The sequence below is a fragment of the Neopelma chrysocephalum genome, unplaced genomic scaffold (genome assembly GCF_003984885.1).
Source record: "Neopelma chrysocephalum unplaced genomic scaffold, ASM398488v2 Primary Assembly neopelma1_80, whole genome shotgun sequence".
Lineage (NCBI taxonomy): Eukaryota > Metazoa > Chordata > Aves > Passeriformes > Pipridae > Neopelma > Neopelma chrysocephalum.
In genome coordinates this window covers 1,292,054-1,304,552 of record NW_020897741.1, presented here as the reverse complement: position 1 = coordinate 1,304,552, position 12,499 = coordinate 1,292,054, and the positions used below count along the sequence as shown (strand labels likewise).

At 38.5% G+C, this 12,499-nt stretch overlaps 1 long non-coding RNA gene across 1 annotated transcript; it reads left to right on the top strand.

Moving 5' to 3' along the window:
* Positions 1–5,304: 5,304 nt before the first annotated feature.
* Positions 5,305–7,093, top strand: LOC113970807. The gene is made up of 3 exons (XR_003535339.1): positions 5,305–5,441; positions 5,757–5,869; positions 6,738–7,093. It is a non-coding gene; the product is annotated as an uncharacterized LOC113970807 (long non-coding RNA).
* The last annotated feature ends 5,406 nt before the right edge of the window (positions 7,094–12,499 follow it).

Genomic DNA, 12,499 nt, shown 5'->3' with positions numbered 1-12,499 from the left:
CAGCACCTCAGTGTCCTTCCTGAATTGAGGGGCCCCAAACCAGACAGAGGAGTCAAGGTGTGGCCTCACCAGTGCCAGGCACAGGGGAAGATTTAATGCATTATCCACTACCTTGGGTAATGGCACAGGGTAAACAAGGGCATCAGAAGGGCAAATAAAAAAACCAGATTCAAATAATGTAAATGGTTTTTAAAAACCTATTAAAACAAAGCAGAGGAGGCTACACCATTTCCTGGCCATAGCACAGTCTCCTGCCACATACTAAACTGCACTTTAACTCTTGCCTGTCCCATTCATCCACCCCAGCCAAGCTCTCCTGGCTGCCCCTCACCCCCCACCCACCATGGATGGACCCTCTATCCCTGCATCTCATCCTCCATCCCTGCAACTCATCCTGCCTGCCTGCCCTCATCTCCTGGTTCCCACTCTGCCACCCACCTCAGAGCCACCCTGACCAGCAGGACGGGTCCTCCCGTGCCCACAGCGCCTGCCCCAACCTGTCCCAGAACTCAACCTACCAGAGTGCCAGGACTGCGTGCGGGTAGTTATTATTACACCTCAGTGTTTATTTCTATGCCCACAGTGTGTGTCTTATTTGTGTAACCACAGCCTGGTTATTTTGCCATGTAGAACAGCATGGAAATGGCTGTAGGCTGCTTGGCCAGCAGCCACAAGCCACGGCTAGTCACAGTGGTTATTCCTCAGCAGCTGCCCTGCAAATAAACATCTCTTGTTTTCTTTCTTTCTTTTCCAGACTTTTCAAGCTGTTCACTGCTGATACATATAATGTGTCTGTGACTTCGGGGATTTTAATGACGCAGAACCCCTCAGGAGATGTATGTAAGGTAGAAAGTGAGGTAATGAAATTATGCCAGGAAAAGTGTTTAAAAGACTGAAGTTACAGAAATTGTTTCCTATGGTCATGATCATTTAAAGCACACATTTTGACTTTTAAAAACATGTGATTGCATTGAGTCAGGCTTATCCTTAAACATTGAGCAGGCTCACAAATCTGTTCTCAGGTCCTGCACAGAAAGCAGAGTTGCCTTCTCATAACTTAATTTGTTGTATCATTTGGGTGTCTGCTTTTCAAATTAGTTGAAATACAGCATTAATAAGAATATGGGAGAGTCTGAGATAGAAGAGTTATGAGTATCTGTTAGAGGGAGGGAATGGCAGGGAAGGAAGGTGAAATGGATGTGATGGGCAGACATGCTGTAGAGTTATTATTTATGCACTCTGTAGATTTTTTTCTTTGCTTTTACTGAACATGTACACATTCAAAGAATATAATGTTACAATGGAAAAGAATAATTTGAAGATACTTCCTCTTAACTTCACAAGCATCATTTAAAAATATATATATTTATTCCAGGCTATGGACACTACCGAATGAACAAATTGATCTCATAATCGTATTTCTTAATGGGAAAACGTAATGAGGCACTTCCATGTAATTTAGACCTCTAAAATATGATGTGGTAAAGCCTAAGACTGGTAGCTAAAAGATACAGATGTTTTATGTGCTTTTTATTATTAGATTAAAATGTTTCTTCTTCATTTTGGGAGGTGATTAGTAGTGAAGATAATATAAGATGAGCAATTTTGCAGAAAATTGCCTACTCCTGAGTCAATATCATGGTGTTAGAAGAAGGCAGACAGTGCTGGGGGGGGGTGTGAACCAGATCCTTGTGTGCGAGACACACTGAGATTCATGTCTGCTCGACTTGGCTGAGTACAGCCAGACGGGGTCACAGTGTTTCCACAACGTAGGCAAAACCGAATCTTGTGCTCTATAGCACAAGGCCTGGCAGGGGACTGATTCCTTGTGTCTCCAGGCATGGAGTGGATCAGTGCAAACTTTGGGGACAAAAGTGATTGGTAATTACTGCTTTTCTCTGCAGCTGTAACTACCACACCTCTCCAAAGCAGCTTCCACTCCACTCCAAGTCTCCTCAAGCCTGCCCTAGCAGGTCCAACACTTTGCTGGTTGTTGTAGAGACAAAGGAGACCCAGGATGTTGTTTATATTAGTTTTCAAACAGCTGATTGTTTCCTACACTGGGAAGAAGGCATGTGCAATGTAGCAAACTCATACAGAAATGTTTTGTCACCTCCTGCAGTTGTTCATGCTGTCACAGCCTACTTTTTCTGTGTGTAAAAACCTGCACTAGTGCTTTTCTGTGTCTGAAACAGGCTGTCAGCTAAATTCTACTCACTCTGCTGCAGTTTAGGGGAGACAATGGATTCTAGAATAGGGCAGAGAAACAACATCCAGGGTGGATGTCTGTGAGAGAAACTGGAGAGTGGTATTGCTAAGAGGAAAGGAGACCTAATGGATAGAACAGTTTTCAAGTATTTAACAGACAACTGCCCAAAACAAGGATATAAAATGTGAATAGTCAAAATATTTTATTTGAGACAGGAAAACAGACCTTCCAGAGCACTGGCATAAAGCTCTGTGTCAACCTGATGTACTTGAAGTGCTGTGGAAGTGCTAGGAAGTAAAAACCAGTCTTCTGACTACTCACACTGTTTGTTGTATACCATAGATAACATGCAAAACCAGAATAGCATAACGTATATTAAAAATGAGTTAGCCTTTTGAGAGCCTTTTCATTTTAAATTTTTTGGGGGTAAATCAGTTGTGTTGTAAATAAGGATTTTTGATATGACAGTGTTCCTTTGGAATATTCTTTCCAAGAACATTTCTAGGCATACATCTTAAGAAGAAATAATATCTTCTTTTATATTACACATCCTTGTAACTGTGGTTAATCCACAGTTACGCAAATCATATAATTACAGATATTTATAAATATCTTGTGAAAGAGATTGTTCAGATCTTAATCTTTCTGGTAGGCACCTGGAGTCCCCTTTTGCTTGTGCCCTTGTATATAAACATCCTTTCTCCTTCTTCTCCGTAAATCTTGCTGTGAGAACCCTTTCTTGTGTCTGTAAACAGTTCAGTCCTAGATGCTTCCTTCTCTTCCTGATGCATTTTCTATTTTCCTTTTATGTAACTAATCTGCAAAAGCACTGCTTTCATCTTTGCTGCTGCTTAGGCTAATCCTGCATTTCTGGCGCACTGTTTTCATGCTCCATTTTCTTTTGTGCTATTAACAGGTACAAGTGCTTTGAGATAACAGTGTATCAATGAAGATCAGTGTAGCAACATTTTGTGTTGATAACAATATAATTGATATCTAAATAAAATGTTAATGAGGAAAGGTAGACATGAAAATGGAGATGACAGCTGTGTACAAGTTACATGAGCATAGGAATATTTACAAACTGAGCGAAATCATGACTTGTTTGAAGTTCAGGGGAAATTTTAACAGTAATTTTCAATGGAGCCAGTACTCTGACTTTTCTTCTTTTTACTCATTTGACTTATTTTTGGGTGAACTAAGTTTCTGTGGGAAAGATAGCAAGGGAGACAATTAGCATCAATGCTTACAAATCAAATAGTGTTATGCTCTCTAAGGTAGATAACGTAACAAAATGCAATGAGCCTTATTGTAAAATGCACTGAAGTGTTAAACTTAAAAAGAAATTTATTGATAATAACAGAAACACAGAATTAACAGATAGATAAAAGCTATGAGCTATGATAGCAACGGGCATGTTAGTAATTAATTGCTGTGACTTCTCTATGCTGGAACAACTGTGCAGCTGAGCTGTAAGTTGAATTGAGAAACTGATCCACTTTAAAAGTGTTTCGGTAGGTATTTTTAGCCCCATAAATATTTGGGTCCATAGATTTCCATCCGGTGGCTGCAGGATGAATGAACAGGGGTCCAATGGAGAATGAGGAGGCCTGTCACCAGTATTTCTTTGGAAAATGTCACCTCAGCATCCCCAAGCTAAATTCCCATAAGGACACAAGAGCTTTTCTTACTTTTTGACTGCTGAACTTAGTACATTATTGTGAATTTTGTACTAATTTTTTAAAATAATGTTTGAGAACGGGATCTTTCTGTAGTGCCTTTTATATCTTTTAAATTTATTAAGTATGTTCGATTTGAAGGAAGAGACTTGCCTCTGAAGTGAACTAAAGGTTTGCATTTGTCTGGAGTTTCAGTTGGTTTTTGTCTGTAGTGGTGTTTAGATGTTTAGGTGTGTTCTTGTGCTTCCTTGGCTGTTAAGATACCATGGTGCCTGCTGACAAGTGGGATGGATCCTTGTCAAAGGACAGAGGTTGTCAAATATTAATGTCACCTCATGTGCGGGAAGTCCACCTGTGCCAGTCCTGAAGTTTGGCACCACGTGCCTCCAAACACTTGATCTCACCTGGCTGTTCATGCACATGTGTCAAATAATAGTGGAGGAAAGGGAAGCATTGGGGTCAAGGACAGTGCACTGAGCACTTTGGAGACTCGTATGAGAGGTACCCAAATGTCATTAGCTGGGGGCTAATGGCAGCTCTCTCCTTGTCCATTAGGTAATAGAACCAGCCAGAAGTACTGAACCTCAACAAAGTGAATTTGCATTTAACAGAAAGATTGTGAAATTGTCTCAGTCTGTTGGAAAAACAAAGCCACAGCATTGACTAATTAGCATATATATAAACATATAAAATGACTATTAACATATAAACCACTAATACATAAGTTAATTTCAGTTGTGTGTGACAATAGAAAATAAATTCATACTTTCATGTGTGAAATTTCATAACTCCCGGGATTTACCTTGCCTAACTCCACGTGCTTGAATGTCAGGTCAGATGAGTCCAGGTCTAAAGAATGGGCTAGTGCAACCTGGTACTATATGTTGGGGTTTTTTTAAGAACCAGTTAGATAAATGTCTGACAGGAGTTTCTTAATAATAATTGGCACTGTCCTGGGTTAGAGAGATGGACTCTTCAGCTGCGTTTTGAATGGTAAAAATGGTCCAATGCTCGTGGTTTTCTGTCAAGGGAGGAAAACCTGAAAGTAAAAATGGCTAAAAATAAGTTCATTGTCCAAGCTGAGAAAACACAGATGAAAATGAGAATCAGAGGAAAGGAAGTTAGGCTTGATTATACTGTTTATACTATTTCAGTGATTGAAAAGATATTAAGGGAAATTCACATGAGTGTAGAAAATACTATTCTAGAATAGTAGAGGAAAAAAGGGAAGAAGTAGTTGAGAGTGGTGCAGGGCCTACTTTATACACTTTCTGCAGTGATCTCTCACTTTTTAGCTATTATAAAGAAGAACAAAATAATATTTCATTGTGCGAAGTCAGCATCATAGATTGGCCAGCAGAACATCAGATTACTTTGATTTTGTTGCATTTCATTTGTATATTGTTTTGTTATTGTTCTCACAAAACTGTTTTCAATATCAAAAAAGAAAAAACCTATGTGGAATATAAAACTTCTGTTGTTAGCATTTTCTCAAGAAGTGGGACAATACAAAAAAGCCATGAAGAGAAAGCAGACTGCTGCATGCTTTGCAGGTAACTTATGGAAAATGTAAGGTAAGTTTTAATTTTACTTTGAAGCAGATTGTACTTTTAAGTAAAGCTATAGCAACTCCTAAAAATATACTGGGATGCATATAAATGTGCTGGATAAAGATGCAGAGTCATTAAAATGGAAATTTAGACTTTGTGGTATGTTGTTTATTCCTCATAGGGGAAATGTTTTGGAGGAGCTGGTACACCATTTAGACTTCTGAGTGCCACTGGTGTGGCATAATGACTGTAGTCATTCTGCTTCCACTTCTAATTTAAGCTCCTAGTCTTCCTGACTTTCCTCTGCTTTAATTACAGAAGACAGACTTCCCTGTCAGGTGACTCTGGACAGGAGCTTAGCCCCAGTAGCCTTGTTATTCTTCCAGAAGAGCCTGTCCTTTCTCCTGGTGAAATAAGGAGTCAAAAAGGGGGTTAGTGCCTTCATGACATTTAGGCAATCTGAACAACTCCCCTTTTCCTAAATTAATTGATTTTGGCCCTATGAAATAGCGCTTCTGGGGGATGGTGAATGCTTCTCAGTCTATGCTTTTCTCCTTTTCACAGCCTACTCTCTGCTCAACTTGTTTGGTACAAATTCCTTCTCTGTCTCCACATGCCTTTATCACTGTTTGTGCAAAAATCTTCTGTACAGCTTGTGCTTAATAGAACAGTCCTCTTCTATCTCTCTACTTCACTGATTCTCCATCTGTTCTGCATCCAAACTAAAGCTGAAAATGTATCCTCTGCTTTGCATAAATCTTTTCAGCATTTCTTCCAGTGCTTGTATTGCTTTCAATTTTAACTTTACAGCCCTGTGATAGACACTAAGTACAATAGTTCTGCACTGCACTGCTCTCCTAAGTCATTACCTGAAAACAAATATTTTGTTCAATTGTCCATTTTTAAGTGAATCTATATGCTTTAAACACCTGTTTTAAAAGATATGTACATAATAGCATGTTCATAAATGTGGGGGCAGTTCTATTCTTTAACGTTTACAATTTTAAGTGATATATAGTATTTTTTTCATAAGCCTTCCTATAAAATTGTGTCTAATAAAATGAACTGGTGTTCTCAATTGTTACCTAATTGTGCTGAGTGATGATAGAACCTTCAGGCACATTGATTCCTCCTTAGGTTCAATAACCCTTGCAACATATAGCAGGAAAAAAGGTCACCAAAATATTACAAATCCAGAAATTCATTAAGCAGCACAGAACCAAGTTTTTTAATTTTACAGCCAGTTATTCCCTGAAGCTAATTGTATTGTCATCTGAAGATTTATTTGTCCTTTTTTAGCTCCACCAAACAGAACCGAACCAAACTTTGATAGCTGTTCAAAGAATCTCCTCTCATTCCTGATCTTCTTCACATTCAGATCATTTTATGGAAGAGTAAATGCATGAAAAATTAAAATGGTAATGTGATAGACTGGCAATGAAATGTCTAGTTATAAGTTCTGAGGTATCTTTGACACCTGGATACTCGCTGATCAGATTATCACCTTCTCAGAGTTCCCCTGTAATATATTTTCTGTGTTTCATTAGCCTCAATCCAAGTGGACCAAACTATGGGACTATCACTCATAGAAGATAATAGTTGTGAGAAAAAATTTGTTGTGGTTCTTCCTTGAGATGAGCCTAAGTAGTCCTCTAAAATATATCCTCCCATCATTCTAGTAAGTTATAATTAAGTTTCATTTTGCTTGGCCATAGCATAAGTATTGTAAATACCAGATTCTGTTATGAGACACAAGGATGTTATTCAAGTGTATTTGCAGGATTAGAAACATCTGCTGCTTGGAAATTGCTATGTCATTTAGAAATCTGATAATGTCTTCTCTCCATACTAAGTCTGCGAACCTCTGTGTTACTTATTTGATTTCAGTGCTTCATGCTGATTTCAGTGACGGAAAGCATGACTTAAACCAAATTTTTAAAGCAGTAATAATACAAATACCCTTTTGAACAAAATTTTAATGCAAAGTAGCAGGAAATCCAATTAACCCAATAACTGTAAAGTAACAGATGTGTTTAATAGTTAAAAAGTCAGATTTATTTGTTGTTTGGGGTATTTTTTTTACAATCAGCAGTGCTCCTCGAGGCTGCTTAAAGAGATCTTTGTGAACAAGGCAGTACAAATATACCTGGCTACCTGGCATGCCTATGGTCGTGGGTGATTTAGAATGATGATTCCTTTGTCTCTGGGAGGATGCTTGTGTGAGGAGAACATTTAATTAAATTAATTGAAACTCTTTAGTTATTTCAAGAATTGAAATTGTTCCTTGTGAGATTTCTGGCTGCATCACTGGAATGGTACTAATGCTGAATCTCCAGATACATTAAGGTCCTTCAGAGCATATCTGTGCCCTGTGAATGGGCTTGCCTTGGTTCCCAGACAGGGAAAAAAGACTCCCCAGGAGTATTAACAAGACCCAAAATGCATAGTATGAAAAACAACTCTTAAAAGTAGCTTAAATAAGTGTCATCCCTTTTCTGTTTCCCTGGCTGTACAGGGTGAAGCAGGCACACCTTTCCATGGTTTCAGCAGTCCAAAATGCCCTCACACACGTAGCTACTCACTACACTTAATCCATCTCTTTGTGTTTAGAGGAAGAAAAGTTGGGGAGTTCATTCAGTTCTTCCCTTATGCCTATTTCTGTCACCATGATCACGATACTTTAATTTTCAGGAGTCTGCCTGGCTGACTCTCAGCTGTATCTGTATTGCCTCTTGTCTCTGAGGGTGAGATTCATCTGGCTAAGTGTAAATATTTGTGTTCAAACCGGTCCCCCTGCTAGCTTTTGCAGTTAGTGGAAAGGAACAGGCACTTATTTATTTAATAGGGACGGTTCACCACAATCAGTTTTATAAATCTCTGTTAGGGCATGAGTAGTCTGCTGTAGAAGTGCTTTTCTGTTTTTAACTGATCCTACAGGAGGGTAGATGAAAGATTCAGTGTAGACACTTGCATTTACCCAAATGAAATTTACATTCAATGTCTTTGATCCTTAATTTATCTTGCAAGATTTTTTCTTTCTCTTCTGTGTGCATGTATATGTCTACATGCTGTGTAAGACACTGACAGGAAACAGTGATGCAGCCTTTTTAATAATTGAACATTTTCATAAAAAAAATAAACATTTCTGAAAATGCTGCGGGTTTCCATGGGATCCAACTGGAACAGAGAAGAGAGCCTAAAGCTGTTTTCTTTTTTTTTCCTTCCCCATTTTCCTTAATGAATATAAAGGCTCTTTAGTTGTAGTTTCTTCAGCTTTTGTGTGGACTGTACACCTGCATCAGCTAGATTTCTTGTTACCGCATGATTTTTAGCATAATATTGTTTCTGCAAGAACACCTTGACCACACTCAAAGTAGACACTAGTCTCTGCTTCACTGGCAGCCATTAATAACAACAGCTGTGGTGAACTTCCCTCTAGGTCTGATCCTTCAGAAGAAATCATGAGGGTCCAGCCAACCCCAGGATGTAGCTATAGTGTAACCATGCCACAGATTTTACAGTTAAAATACATCAAAAGTACTGAAGACAGCTTTCTAGTCACTCAGTGTCTGAGACTGCAGAATATCTCTGTATTGCAGGAGAGAAGAAGGTCATTAGGGTTCTTTATTGAGAAATTATGTCACTCTGCTCGGTGGTCGCATTGGGATGTTTTTTTTGTAGGAGTGACCTCCACAGACTTCTGAACTGTCAGTTCCATCCCTTATGATTATCTCTTGTGTGGCTCTGAATATTAATGGCACAAAGCCGTCCTTGTCTGCAGTGAGCACAATCCAAGAAGAGCCTACAAAAATTAAGAAAAAAAAAAAAAGAAAATGAGTGCACTGCTCTGGTTACGTAAATGTAGAAGCACGTTTTTAAAAGTCAGCCAGCACGCAAGCAGAGCAGGGTTCTTTTTGTGCACTAAAGCCTTATTATGCTAATGACATTAAGAACTGACAATCCATGCTCAATACACCTTTGTGTAAATGCAGTGAGGGGCTAAATGAAAGGTCTTGCAAGGTTTGAGGCATTTTGTCCCTTATTTAATTTAAGTTCAAAGACAAGGAGCATCTTTGCCAGTTCTGATAATCTGTAAGTATCTCCATCTTCTGAAAACTCAGCCAGCCTTTCCATGCAGACTTTTGTTCTAGTGACATCTACTTCTGCTTAGCCTTTTCACTCATCTGCTCTACCCAAATGACAGAGAGATCTTAAAAACTGGAAAAGTTGGCAAAGAAAATGATTGTGCTGTATTTGGTCTTGAAGGGAGTAGGGGTTTCCATCTCCTTTACTATCAAACCAAAATCGTTCAGTATGTTTTCAAATTCATAGAGCAAATGGAAGTTACACCTTGAATACGATTTTAAAAGCTGATACAATAAATTTCTCATTCTTTAATTATTTCTTGAATCTTCTCATAATGAGAATGAACAAAATCTGAATGACATTTTTAATCCTTTTTTTTTCTCTGAAAAGAGACAAGATTAAAATCAAAGACCTCAATACCATTCAGGTTCACTTTCTTTATTGCACAGAAGAAAAAATAAACCTCCCCACCCTTGTTTTTTACTTTCCTTTGCAAGTCAGCTTGAAAATGAAGCTATATGTACCATCTTTTTTTTCCTAATGATTCGTCTGTTTTCTTTTGAACTGGATACTGCAGTTCTTATAGAAAATAGTGAATTCTGTATTTGTCTTTATTTTTCAGTTTGACATTTTATGAAAAATAAAAGAAAATCTGTGGTAACTGAAAATCATTGTGGGAGCCCTTGTATGACACACTTTCCTTAGAGCACATGATCCTGTCATTACTGAGCAGGGGCATTAGGTGGGATATGACAGAAAGAAAGCCCTGATATGTTCTGTGTTGGGACTTAAGATTTTGGGACATAAAACTGTGTTTAAAATGGAATGTGAAAAAAAGAAGTATAGAAAATCCAGAAGAACCATGCTTAATTTTTGTCAGTCATAGCAAAGCATGTGCCTGGACAAGGAAAATCTCCCCTCCTTAAACTATTAATGAAGCACTTTTCCAGACTGAGACACTATTGCATGTTGTCATGTCACCTGTTACATCATAAGAAGATTGTCATTCCAAACCATGAATCTTTAATCTTCTGCTCTTAATACTTTCTTTCTAATTCTGGACAGACTTCAGGTTCTGTGAGCAGTGAGCCTGAAAGTGGAAGTTCTACTGTCCAAATGGATGTTACATTTTTGGTCAAATTGATGAAGAATAATCTTATGTCAAACTCTTCAGACTTCTTATTTCCATCCCTTGTAAAGGTCTGAAATTCTCTGTGTCATTGGTAACTTGCTTTACAGCATATCCCACAAAATATTGCGGGAGTGAAAAAGCCTTGTGCAAAGTGTAGCACCCTTTTGCTATGACCAATTATTATGATGATGATGTGCCAAAAAGAGACACTTCTGTGTGCTGGTACCAGGGCATTCCATGACAGACTATATGTAGGACAGGGAGTGGTATTACAGTCCTGGGCTTAAAGTGCAAACAATGAGCCCAAGTTCATTGCTATGATGATCTTGCCAGCCTTGCTGTGGGCATGAAATTGGCCTGCAGTTGTGATTTTTTTCCCCAATCTATTGAAGTTTAAGTGTTTATTCATAGTAAAAAAGGCAAGGCTGTCATTATAACACAAGCATGCTCTTCATTACATCCTCTTTAATTATATAGCACTAAAGAATGGGATTGATATTTTTAAACTTCACATTTAATATTGATGTCTGATGTCAAAGGAAACTTTTAGGAACATAAATGTGTACCAGCCAGAACTACATAAAGAGCTGCGTAACTACTTCTACTCCAAACCTGATAACATTGCAGGATTATGCTGAGTGTTAAAAAGATTCTTGTTTCGGTTTTTCTTTTTGCTGTAAGCAAACAGACTCAATTTCAAAAAATTGAGCAGAAAGAAGAACACATTAGGATGATTCTGAGACATTATCTTTTTGATATTTCTGAACTCTAATGCATGAAATTGAGGAGTGGTGTTCTGCTAATGAAATATTCAACTGTTCTATAGAGCTGAAAATAGGTTTTCTCAGTCCTGTTGTTTATTATGGGCATTTCTTTCCAAAATCAAGAGCTGGAAACACAGGCCGAAAATGGTCTCCTTGCCCTGCAGTGCTGCATTGCATCACTGTAGAAGGCTGCTGGGAAACAGCTCAGGCCTCAACAGCAGGTAGAGCTTTTTCACATATGCTTCCACTGCACTGCACCGTCAAGGGAGACTGCTGACAAGAATATGAAACCTGCATATCCTTGTCTTCTGGAGCAGCCTCAGAAAGAAGATCATAACAGACTGTGATGAGAAAAACCACCAGAAGCAGTATAGAGAAATGGCTGAAAAATGGTGGTGCATGTGTTGCTGAGGTGGTGACACATAAGAACCAACAAGGACGAGGCAATTCAGAGACCAGTCTGGGGCCATGGTTTCCCTCTCAGCTTCTGTCCTTACAAGTTAATCAGTGGTGGGTGGCAAAAATGGGAGACTGGCAAATAAGAACATTGAGCTTTATTGTTTATCTTACATTAAAATAGCTCCAAATGCTGGTTGATACATAAATATATATAATATTCTGAGAATTAATTTTTCACCAGTCTACACTCTATTGTCAGGTCTGGCACAAGCTTGTAAAGATGGGTGAAACAAAATGGCAAAAGGTCTCAAGGCAGCACTTGTACTTCCAGGTAACACAGTATGCTGGATATTTTCTCAGCCTTTTTCTCTAGAGACATCTAACATACTACTCTGCTAATAGGTCATTCTGCAGTTGCTCAGCATTTAAATGATTTCAAGAGATACTCTGCTGTATTTCAGGCAGGGGAAACACACACTTGTCAAAAAAAGTTATTTATCTCAGTTTACTGCAGTCTGGGGTAATTATCCTACCACAAATGCCTCTTTTATACTAAAAGTCACAGGTGAAACCAGATACCAGAAATAAAAAGAACTTACCATGTTTCATTTCAATGACGGGCAGATCAAACAGCTGCTGGACTAAACTCAAATGGATCTTGCCATCACAGAGGAGAACAT